Source organism: Schistocerca gregaria, unplaced genomic scaffold (genome assembly GCF_023897955.1).
Source record: "Schistocerca gregaria isolate iqSchGreg1 unplaced genomic scaffold, iqSchGreg1.2 ptg000421l, whole genome shotgun sequence".
NCBI lineage: Eukaryota > Metazoa > Arthropoda > Insecta > Orthoptera > Acrididae > Schistocerca > Schistocerca gregaria.
The window spans coordinates 183,074-193,842 of NW_026061852.1; positions in this window are offsets into that span (position 1 = coordinate 183,074).

A 10,769-nucleotide genomic window follows, 5' to 3' on the forward strand; every position below is an offset into this window, starting at 1 on the left:
TATCGCCACCGCCTGCGGCCGAACTGGTGCTCGCTGTCTCTGCGACGTTAACTCCCGGCTCTCGGCAGCTCTTAGGAACAGGAACTCGGGCGCAGCAAAAGACAAAGTACGTATCGCGCTGATTCTCTGCTCTGCCTGACCCTTCGTGGCTTCCAAACGCCCGGCAGCCGCTCTCTCAGCTCGGGACAGTAGCTCTACGCGTTCACTTTGGGACAGCCACGAACGTCGCCATAACCCTGTTCTCCTGTTCTTCGAGCACTCTGTTTAGCGGCAACTGCTCGCTTTCAGCTTCACAGACGCTTCTCGACGACCCTCGACGTTTTCGCTAACTCGATCGCTATTTCATCCCGTAGCATCTTCTAAAGTCATTCGCTTTACTTTCCACGTTCCGTTCGAGCTTAAGATTCGCAGCTTCTAAGTCATCAAATAGCTTTTCATTCACTTTCCTCGGCTCATTAAATTTCTCTTCAGTCCCTTCGTGAGTTCACCAACCGGCACAGAGGTTGTTTGAGAACAGCGGAAAAAAAAATTTGCATGCAGTTAATGCAATACTAAATCTAACCATAGTACATAACATCGTTAAATGAACCTATATAATTAATCAATGGATTGTGAATTTGGCACATTAGTTCTACTCATTCCGCTCTCTGGGTACTTCGTTATCACTGTCTTTTTGTGCAGCATATAAAAATCAGGCTAATATTTCAAAGAAAGAAGCAGTTAAGAGCATCGAGTTGCAAGTCTGGCAGCTATTTGGTGCGTTGTGAAGTAGTTAGAGGACACACGATTTGAGTTTTCATGAAACACATTTATTCAAAAATAGCCACAAAGAATTATGGGTGGACATTCTGAAGATATACTTAAGTTGTGCCTGAACACGAAATAAACTAATCTGATCTGGCAAGAAGAAATTACATAGCGCAATTTAACTATGCATACGTGAGGGAAAAGAGAGGAAAGGGAACAGAAACATATGACTTCAGTTATCCAATCAAGCTTCACACGAAAACGACGAAATTCAGAGGAACAATACCTGCATTGCCTGCATGCACTAACATCAAAGGGGTTTACACCGATTGAAACATCTTGTTACAGCAAATACACCACCTGAGAATTCACGCAAGCATCATGAAAAGAAGTCACCTGAGTTGCACATCCAACTGTTTCAAACAGATGTGAGTGAAAATCGCTAAATGTATAAATCAATGAGAGTACACCACTGTAACAACGAATAGATCATGAATCACACCGAATTCATAATAAGACCATCAAGGCGGAAGGCCCCAATGATTCGAGAAACATATGGCCCCCATTAAACAAAGGCAGCTGCTACACGTTCCCACAAAACACGGAAATGCAGTAACGCAAATATTCACCCATAACTTATCAGTTAAAATTACACGGAACAACTATTGAGATTCAGTAATAGAGCGCAACGCTCACAGAATAAAGACAACTCGAGATCACAGCAGAAAATAGAACATGCGATAAACTACAATACATAAAAAGAAATATCGCACATACACGAAAACACAAGTTCTGTCATATTCACAAAGCTTTAAAGCACATTAACTCAGGCTAACCATATCCCGTAGAGCGCATTGACACAACAATAGTAGAAAGGAACAAAGCAAACTCCGGACACTGACAAAATCATAGACTCAAGCATCCTATTAAGAGCAATATAAAGCAAGAAGTAATCGAAACACTTCATTCAGGCCAAGAGCTTTTCCGAACGGCTCCACGCATGAAGGCCGCGTTTGAAGCTACGACCTATCTCATCACTGGCAGGAGAGGGCTCACTTAAGAGCACAGCTACATCCACCGAGTTCAGTCCGGAACCGCGCGACTGCTACGGTTGCAGGTTCGAATCCTGCCTCGGGCATGGATGTGTGTGATGTCCTTAGGTTAGTTAGGTTTAAGTAGTTCTAAGTTCTTGGGGACTGATGACCTCAGATGTTACGTCCCATAGCGCTCAGAGCCATACATCCACCGACAGCCACCGCTCGGCTCGGAGCGCATGGAAAGCCCACACGGGAAACGGACAATACCAACTTGACAACCACGAAGCTGTCGAACAGCACCGATAGACCTCTTTGCCCACGTAAGAGGTACAAAATTGGTTATCCTGTGCTTCTAGCAGACGAAAAGCAGCTCAAGTACCAAATGCAAGACAAACCTGAAAAGACACATAAAAAGACCTGGTCACACAAGATAGGCTAATGGACGAACTTTATAAATATGGGTCTCGATTACACATGATATATAAATGGATCAATTAAGGTACTGACATACTGATGCGCAGAACGAGTTGCTTGCACTTAACGTCAGATTATCACTGAAACTTCTCAGTCCTTCTGGGACAGTTAGTAGAACCAACTGCAGACAAACAGAATCAAACAGGGCAACAGTCTTATCAAGCGACTGTACACAGACATTTCAACGTTTCATAAACACACTAATTATAATCCTTCATGCAGTGATTTATGCGTTTCCTCCTGTTGAGTTACGGGGTACTTTTAATGATATGAGCGTCCACTGTCTACATCTATATGTACATGGGTAGACTGCAAATCACACTTAAGTGCTTGGCAGAGGGTTTATCGAACCACCTTCACAATAATTCTCTATTATTCCAATCTCGAACAGCGTGGTGGAATAACTAACACGTATATCTGTCAGTGCGTGCTCTTATTTCCCTTATTTTATTATGATGATCGTTTCTCCCTATGTAGGTCAGCGTTAACAAAATATTTTCACGTTCGGAGAAGAAAGTTAATGACTGAAATTCCGTGAGAAGATTCCGCCGCAACGAAAAACGCCTTCGTTTTGATGACGTCCTCCCCTAACTGTGTATCATGCAGTGACACTCTCTCCCCTATTCTATATTAATACAAAACGAGCAGCGCTTCTTTGAAGTTTCTCGATGTACTCCGTTAATTCCATCTGGTAACAATCCCACACCGCGCAGCAGTACTTCGAAAGGAGACGGACAAGCACAGTGTAGCTAGACTCATCAGTAGATCTGTTACATATTCTAACTGTTCCGCCAAATAAACGCAGTCTTTGGTTTGTCTTCCCCGCATCATTTTCTCTCTCTTCTTTCCACTTAAGTAGTTCGTAACTGTAATTTTTAGGTATTAATTTAAAATTACGGCTTTTAGATTTGATTTATCGTGTAGCCGATGTTTAACGGATTCCTAGTAGCACTCTTGCGGATAACCCCACACTTTTCATAGCTTTGCGCTAATTGCCAACTGCCAACTTTCGAACCATACAGATATCTTTACTAAATTGTTTTGCAACTGATTTCGATCTTCTGATGACTTTACTAGACATTACCTACAAACAGTGATCGTAGATGGCAGCTACTCATGATCGCAACAGAGTTTCACTGGACACGGGGAGAAGAACATTTTTCCATAACACATCCGTCAGTAGTTCCCTTTGATGAACAGGATGTGCTTCACTTCAGCAACTGTTTCATTTCTGCACTACAATAGGATGTCTCACGGAGACCTAGGAGCTATAAAGGGCTTGGAAAATCCCTGTCGGCTAGTCTCATAGTCTTTTAACCGGAGATGCTTATTTTGCTGTAATTGGTTTTGTGGAACCGAGAATTCATGCAGACTTTTCCCCATGGGAGTAATGTCTCAAACTTTCTACGCTTTGATCGATGCCTGGAAGACCAGTAGTAGGTTCCGAAGCACATCTGGAGGCATTCTGTTATCTGTGGACTTTCAGAGTATTGATAAAACACAGAAATTGCATAGGGGTTGAATACAACATGCACAATGCGGACTTTTCATCATGGGAGTAACGTCTCAATCTATCTACGCTTTGATATGTTCCAGGAAGACCAGTAGTAGTTTCCGAAGCACATTTGGAGGCATTCTGTAATCTGTGGACCTTCAGAGTGTTGATGAAACACAGAAATTGCATCGGGATTGAATATAACAGTCACCATGCGGACTTTTCTACATGGTAGTCATGTCTCAAACTGCCTACGCAATGATCGTTCCCTGGAAAACAAGTAGTAGTTTCCGAAGCAAATCTGGAGGCATTCCATAATCTGTGGACCTTCTGAGTGTTGGTGAAACACAGAAATTGCATCGAGATGGTATACAAAATTCACCATGCGGACTTTTCTCCATGGGAGAAAAATCTCAAACTGTCTATGCTTTCATCGTTCCCTGCAAGACCAGTAGTAGTTTCCGAAGCACATCTGAACTCATTCTGTAATCTGTTGACCTTCAGTGTGTTGATGAAACACAGAAATTGCATAGGGATTGAATAAAAAAGCCTCCATACGCACGTTTCTTCATGGGAGTAATGACTCAAACTGTCTACGCTTAGATATTTCCCTGTAGGACCAGTAGTAGTTTCCGAAGCACATCTGGAGGCATTCAGTTACCTTTGGACCTTCAGAGTGTTGATGAAACACAGAAATTGCATCGAGATTGAATACAACATTCACCATGCTGACTTTTCTCCATGGGAGTAATGTCTTAAACTGTCTATGCTTTGATTGTTCCCTGGAAGACCAGTAGTAGTTTCCCAATTACATCTTGACTCATTCTGTAATCTGTTGACCTTCAGTGTGTTGATGAAACACAGAAATTGAATCGGGATTGAATACAAAAGCCTCCATACCCACGTTTCTTCATGGGAGTAATGTCTCAAACTGTCTACGCTTAGATATTTCCCTGTAGGACCAGTAGTAGTTTCCGAAGCACATCTGGAGGCACCCTGTAATCTGTGGACCTTCATAGTGTTGACGAAACAGAGAAATTGCATTGCGATTGAATACAACAGGCACTATGCCTACTTTTCTCCGAGGGAGTAATGTCTCAAACTGTCTACGCTTTGATCGTTCCCTGGAAGACTAGTAGTAGTTTCCGAAGTACATCTGGAGGCATTCTGTAATCTGTTGATATTCAGTGTGTTGATGAAACACAGAAATTGCATAGGGATTGAATACAAAAGCCTCCATACTTACGTTTATTCATGGGAGTAATGTCTCAAACTGTCTACGCTTTGATATTTCACTGTAGGAAAAGTAGTAGTTTCCGAAGCACATCTGGAGGCATTCAGTTATCTTTGGACCTTCAGAGTTTTGATGAAACACAGAAATTGCATCGAGATTGAATACAACAGGCACCATGCGGACTTTTCTCCATGGGAGTAATGTCTCAAACTGTCTACGCTTTGATCGTTCCCTGGAAGACTAGTAGTGGTCTCCGAAGCACATCTGGAGGCATTCAGTAATCTTTGGACCTTCAGAGTGTTGATGAAAAGCAGAAATTGCATTGAGATTGAATACAACAGGCACCATTCGGACTTTTCTCCATTGGAATAATCTCTCAAATTGTCTACTCGTTGATCATTCCCTGGAGGACCAGTAGTAGTTTGCGAATAACATCTGGAGGCATTATGTAATCTGTGGACCTTCAGAGTGTTGATGAAACGCAGAAATTGCATCGACCTTGAATAGAACATTCACCATGCAGACCTTTCTCCATGCAGTAATACTGAAATTGTCTACTCTTTGATCGTTCCCTGGAAGTCCAGTAGTAGTTTCCAAAGAACAACTTAAGGCATTCTGTAATCAGTGGACCTTCAGAGTGTTGATAAAACACAGGAATTGCATCGGGATTGAATATAACATTCACCATGCGGACGTTTCTCCATGGGAGTAATGTCTTAAACTGTCTATGCTTTGATCGTTCCCTGGAAGACCAGTAGTAGTTTCCGAAGCACATCTGGACCCATTCTGTAATCTGTTGACCTTCCGGGTGTTGATGAAACAAAGAAATTGCATCGTGATTGAATACAAAAGTCTCCATACGCACGTTTCTTCATGGGAGTAATGTATCAAACTGTCTACGCTTAGATATTTCCCTGTAGGACCTGTAGTAGTTTCCGAAGCACATCTTGAGGCACTCTGTAATCTGTGGATCTTCAGAGTGATGATGAAACACAGAAATTGCATCGAGATTGAATACAACAGTCACCATGCGGACATTTCTCCATGGGAGTAATGTTTTAAACTGTCTACGCTTTGATCATTCCCTGGAGGACCAGTAGTAGTTTCCGAAGAACATCTGTAGGCATTATGTAATCTGTGGACCTTCAGAGTGTTGATGAAAAAAATAAATTGCTTCGCGATTGAATACAACATTCCCCATGAGGACTTTTCTCCATGGGAGTAATGTCTCAAACTGTCTACGCTTTGATCGTTCCCTGGAAAACCAATTGTGGTTTCCGAAGGCGATCTGGATGCATTCTGTAATCTGTGGGCCTTCAGAGTGTTGAAGAAAGATAGAAATTACATCGGGATAGAGTACAACAGGCACCATGCGGACTTTACTCCATGGGAGTGATGTCTCAAACTGTCTACGGTTTGATCGATTCCTGGGAGACCAGTCGTAGACTCCGTAGATTCTGAAGGACATTTCGTGGCATTCATTAATCTGTGGACATTCAGAGTGTTGATGAAACACAGAAATTGCATCGGGATTGAATACAACAGGCGCCATGATGACATAACTCCATGGGAGTAATGTCTCAAACTGTCTACGCTTTGATCGTTCCGTGGAAGAACGAGTAGTAGTTTCCAAAGCACATCTGGAGGCATTCAGTAGCCTTTGGACCTTCAGAGTGTTGATGAAACACTGAAATTACATCGAGATTGAATACAACAGGCACCATGCGGAATCTTCTCCATGGGAATAATGTCTCAAACTGTCTACGCTTTGATCGATTCCTGGGAGACTAGTCGTGGTTTCCGAAGCCCATCTAGAGGAATTCTGTAAGCTTTCGACCTTCAGAGTGTTGATGAAACACAAAAAGTGCATCGTGATGGAATCAACATTCACCATGCGGACTTTTCTCCCTGGGAGTAATGTCTCAAACTGTCTACGCTTTGATTGTTCCCTGGAAGACTAGTAGCAATTTCCGAAGCAGATCTGGAGGCATTCTGTAATCTGTGCACCTTCAGAGTGTTGATGGAACACAGAAATTGCATCGTAAGGGAATACAACATTCACCGTGCGGACTTTTCTCCATGGGAGTAATGTCTCAAACTGTCTACGCTTTGATATTTCCCTGTAGGAATAGTAGTAGTTTCCGAAGCACATCTGGAGGCATTCAGTTATCTTTGGACCTTCAGAGTTTTGATGAAACACAAAAATTGCATCGAGATTGAATGCAACAGGCACCATGCGGACTTTTCTCCATGGGAGTAATATCTCAAACTGTCTACGCTTTGATCGTTCCCTGGAAGACTAGTAGTGGTTTCCGAAGCACATCTGGAGGCATTCAGTAATCTTTGGACCTTCAGAGTGTTGATGAAACGCAGAAATTGCATCGACCTTGAATACAAAATTCACCATGCAGACTTTTCTCCATGTAGTAATACTGAAATTGTCTACTCTTTGATCGTTCCCTGGAAGTCCAGTAGTAGTTTCCAAAGCACAACTTGAGGCATTCTGTAATCAGTGGACCTCCAGAGTGTTGATAAAACACAGGAATTGCATCGGGATTGCATATAACATTCACCATGCGGACGTTTCTCCATGGGAGTAATGTCTTAAACTGTCTATGCTTTGATCGTTCCCTGGAAGACAAGTAGTAGTTTCCGAAGCACATCTGGACCCATTCTGTAATCTGTTGACCTTCAGTGTGTTGATGAAACAAAGAAATTGCATCGGGATTGAATACAAAAGTCTCCATACGCACGTTTCTTCATGGGAGAAATGTATCAAACTGTCTACGCTTAGATATTTCCCTGTAGCACCAGTAGTAGTTTCCGAAGCACATCTGGAGACACTCTGTAATCTGTGGATCTTCAGAGTGATGATGAAACACAGAAATTGCATCGAGATTGAATACAACATTCACCCTGCGGACTTTTCTCCATGGGAGTAATTTCTCAAACTGTCTACGCTTTGATCGTTCACTGGAAGACCAGCAGTAGTTTCCAAAGCACAACTGGAGGCATTCTGTAAACGGTGGACCTTCAGAGTGTTGATGAAACACAGAAATTGAATCGGGATTTAATACAACAGGCACCATGCCGACTTTTCCCCATTGGAGTCATGTTTCAAACTGTCTACGCTTTGATAATTTCCTGGAGGACCATCAGTAGTTTCCGAAGCACATCTGGAGGCATTATGTAATCTGTGGATCTTCAGAGTGTTGATGAAACACAGAAGTTGCATCGGGTTTGAATACAACAGGCACCATGCTTACTTTTCTCCATGGGAGTAATGTCTCAAACTGGATACGCTTAGATATTTCCAGTTAGGACTAGTAGTAGTTTCCGGAGCACATCTGGAGGCATTCAGTTATCTTTGGACCTTCAGAGCGTTGATGAAACACAGAAATTGCATCGAGATTGAATTCAACAAGCAGCATGCGGACTTTTCTCCATGGGAGTAATGTCAAAAACTGTCTACGACTTGATCGTTCCCTGGAAGACTAGTAGTAGTTTCCGAACCACATCTGGAGGCATTCAGTAATCTTTGGACCTTCAGAGTGTTGATGAAACGCAGAAATTGCATCAAGATTGAATACATCAGGCGCCATGAGGACTTTTCTCCATGGGAGTAATGTCTCAAACTGTCTACGCTTTAATCGTTCCCTGGAAGGCCAGTAGTAGTTTCCGAAGCACATTTGGACGCATTCAGTAATCTTAGGACCTTCAGAGTGTTGATGTAACACAGAAATTGCATAGAGATGGAATACAACATTCATCATGCGGACTCCTCTCCATGGGAGTAATGACTCAAATTGTCTACGCTTTCTTTGATTCCTGGGAGACCAGTAATAGTTTACGAAGCACATCTGGAGGCATGCTGTAATCTTCCGACCTTCAGAGTGTTGATGAAACAAATAAATTGCTTCGGGATTGAATACAACATTATCCATGAGGACTTTTCTCTATGGGAGTAATGTCTCAAACTGTCTACGCTTTGATATTTCCCTGTAGGAACAGTAGTAGTTTCCGAAGCACATCTGGAGGCATTATGTAATCTGTGGACCTTCGGAGTGTTTATGATGCAAATAAATCGCATCGGGATTGAATACAACAGGCACCATGCGGACTTTTCTCCATTGGAATAATCTCTCAATTTGTCTACTCGTTTATCATTCTCTGGAGGACCAGTAGTAGTTTCCGAATAACATCTGGAGGCATTATGTAATCTGTGGACCTTCAGAGTGTTGATGAAAGGCAGAAATTGCATCGACCTTGAATACAACATTCACCATGCAGACCTTTCTCCATGCAGTAATACTGAAATTGTCTACTCTTTGATCGTTCCCTGGAAGTCCAGTAGTAGTTTCCAAAGCACAACTTGAGGCATTCTGTAATCAGTGGACCTTCAGAGTGTTGATGAAACACAGAAGTTTCATCGGGTTAGAAAACAACAGCCACCATGCTTACTTTTCTCCATGGAAGTAATGTCTCAACATGTCTACGCTTTGATCGTTCCCTGGAAGACTCGTAGTAGTTTCCGAAGCACATCTGGAGGCATGCTGTAATCTTCCGACCTTCAGAGTGTTGATGAAACACAGAAATTGCATCGAGATTGAAATCAACAGGCACCAATGCGGACTTTTCTCCATGGGAGTAATGTCTCAAACTGTCTACGCTTTGATCATTCCCTGGAGGACCAGTAGTAGTTTCCGAAGCACATCTGGAGGCATTCAGTAATCTTTGGACCTTCAGAGTGTTGATGAAAAGCAGAAATTGCATTGAGATTGAATACAACAGGCACCATTCGGACTTTTCTCCATTGGAATAATCTCTCAAATTGTCTACTCGTTGATCATTCCCTGGAGGACCAGTAGTAGTTTGCGAATAACATCTGGAGGCATTATGTAATCTGTGGACCTTCAGAGTGTTGATGAAACGCAGAAATTGCATCGACCTTGAATAGAACATTCACCATGCAGACCTTTCTCCATGCAGTAATACTGAAATTGTCTACTCTTTGATCGTTCCCTGGAAGTCCAGTAGTAGTTTCCAAAGAACAACTTGAGGCATTCTGTAATCAGTGGACCTTCAGAGTGTTGATAAAACACAGGAATTGCATCGGGATTGAATATAACATTCACCATGCGGACGTTTCTCCATAGGAGTAATGTCTTAAACTGTCTATGCTTTGATCGTTCCCTGGAAGACCAGTAGTAGTTTCCGAAGCACATCTGGACCCATTCTGTAATCTGTTGACCTTCAGGGTGTTGATGAAACAAAGAAATTGCATCGTGATTGAATACAAAAGTCTCCATACGCACGTTTCTTCATGGGAGTAATGTATCAAACTGTCTACGCTTAGATATTTCCCTGTAGGACCAGTAGTAGTTTCCGAAGCACATCTTGAGGCACTCTGTAATCTGTGGATCTTCAGAGTGATGATGAAACACAGAAATTGCATCGAGATTGAATACAACAGTCACCATGCGGACATTTCTCCATGGGAGTAATGTTTTAAACTGTCTACGCTTTGATCATTCCCTGGAGGACCAGTAGTAGTTTCCGAAGAACATCTGTAGGCATTATGTAATCTGTGGACCTTCAGAGTGTTGATGAAAAAAATAAATTGCTTCGGGATTGAATACAACATTCCCCATGAGGACTTTTCTCCATGGGAGTAATGTCTCAAACTGTCTACGCTTTGATCGTTCCCTGGAAAACCAATTGTGGTTTCCGAAGCAGATCTGGATGCATTCTGTAATCTGTGGGCCTTCAGAGTGTTGAAGAA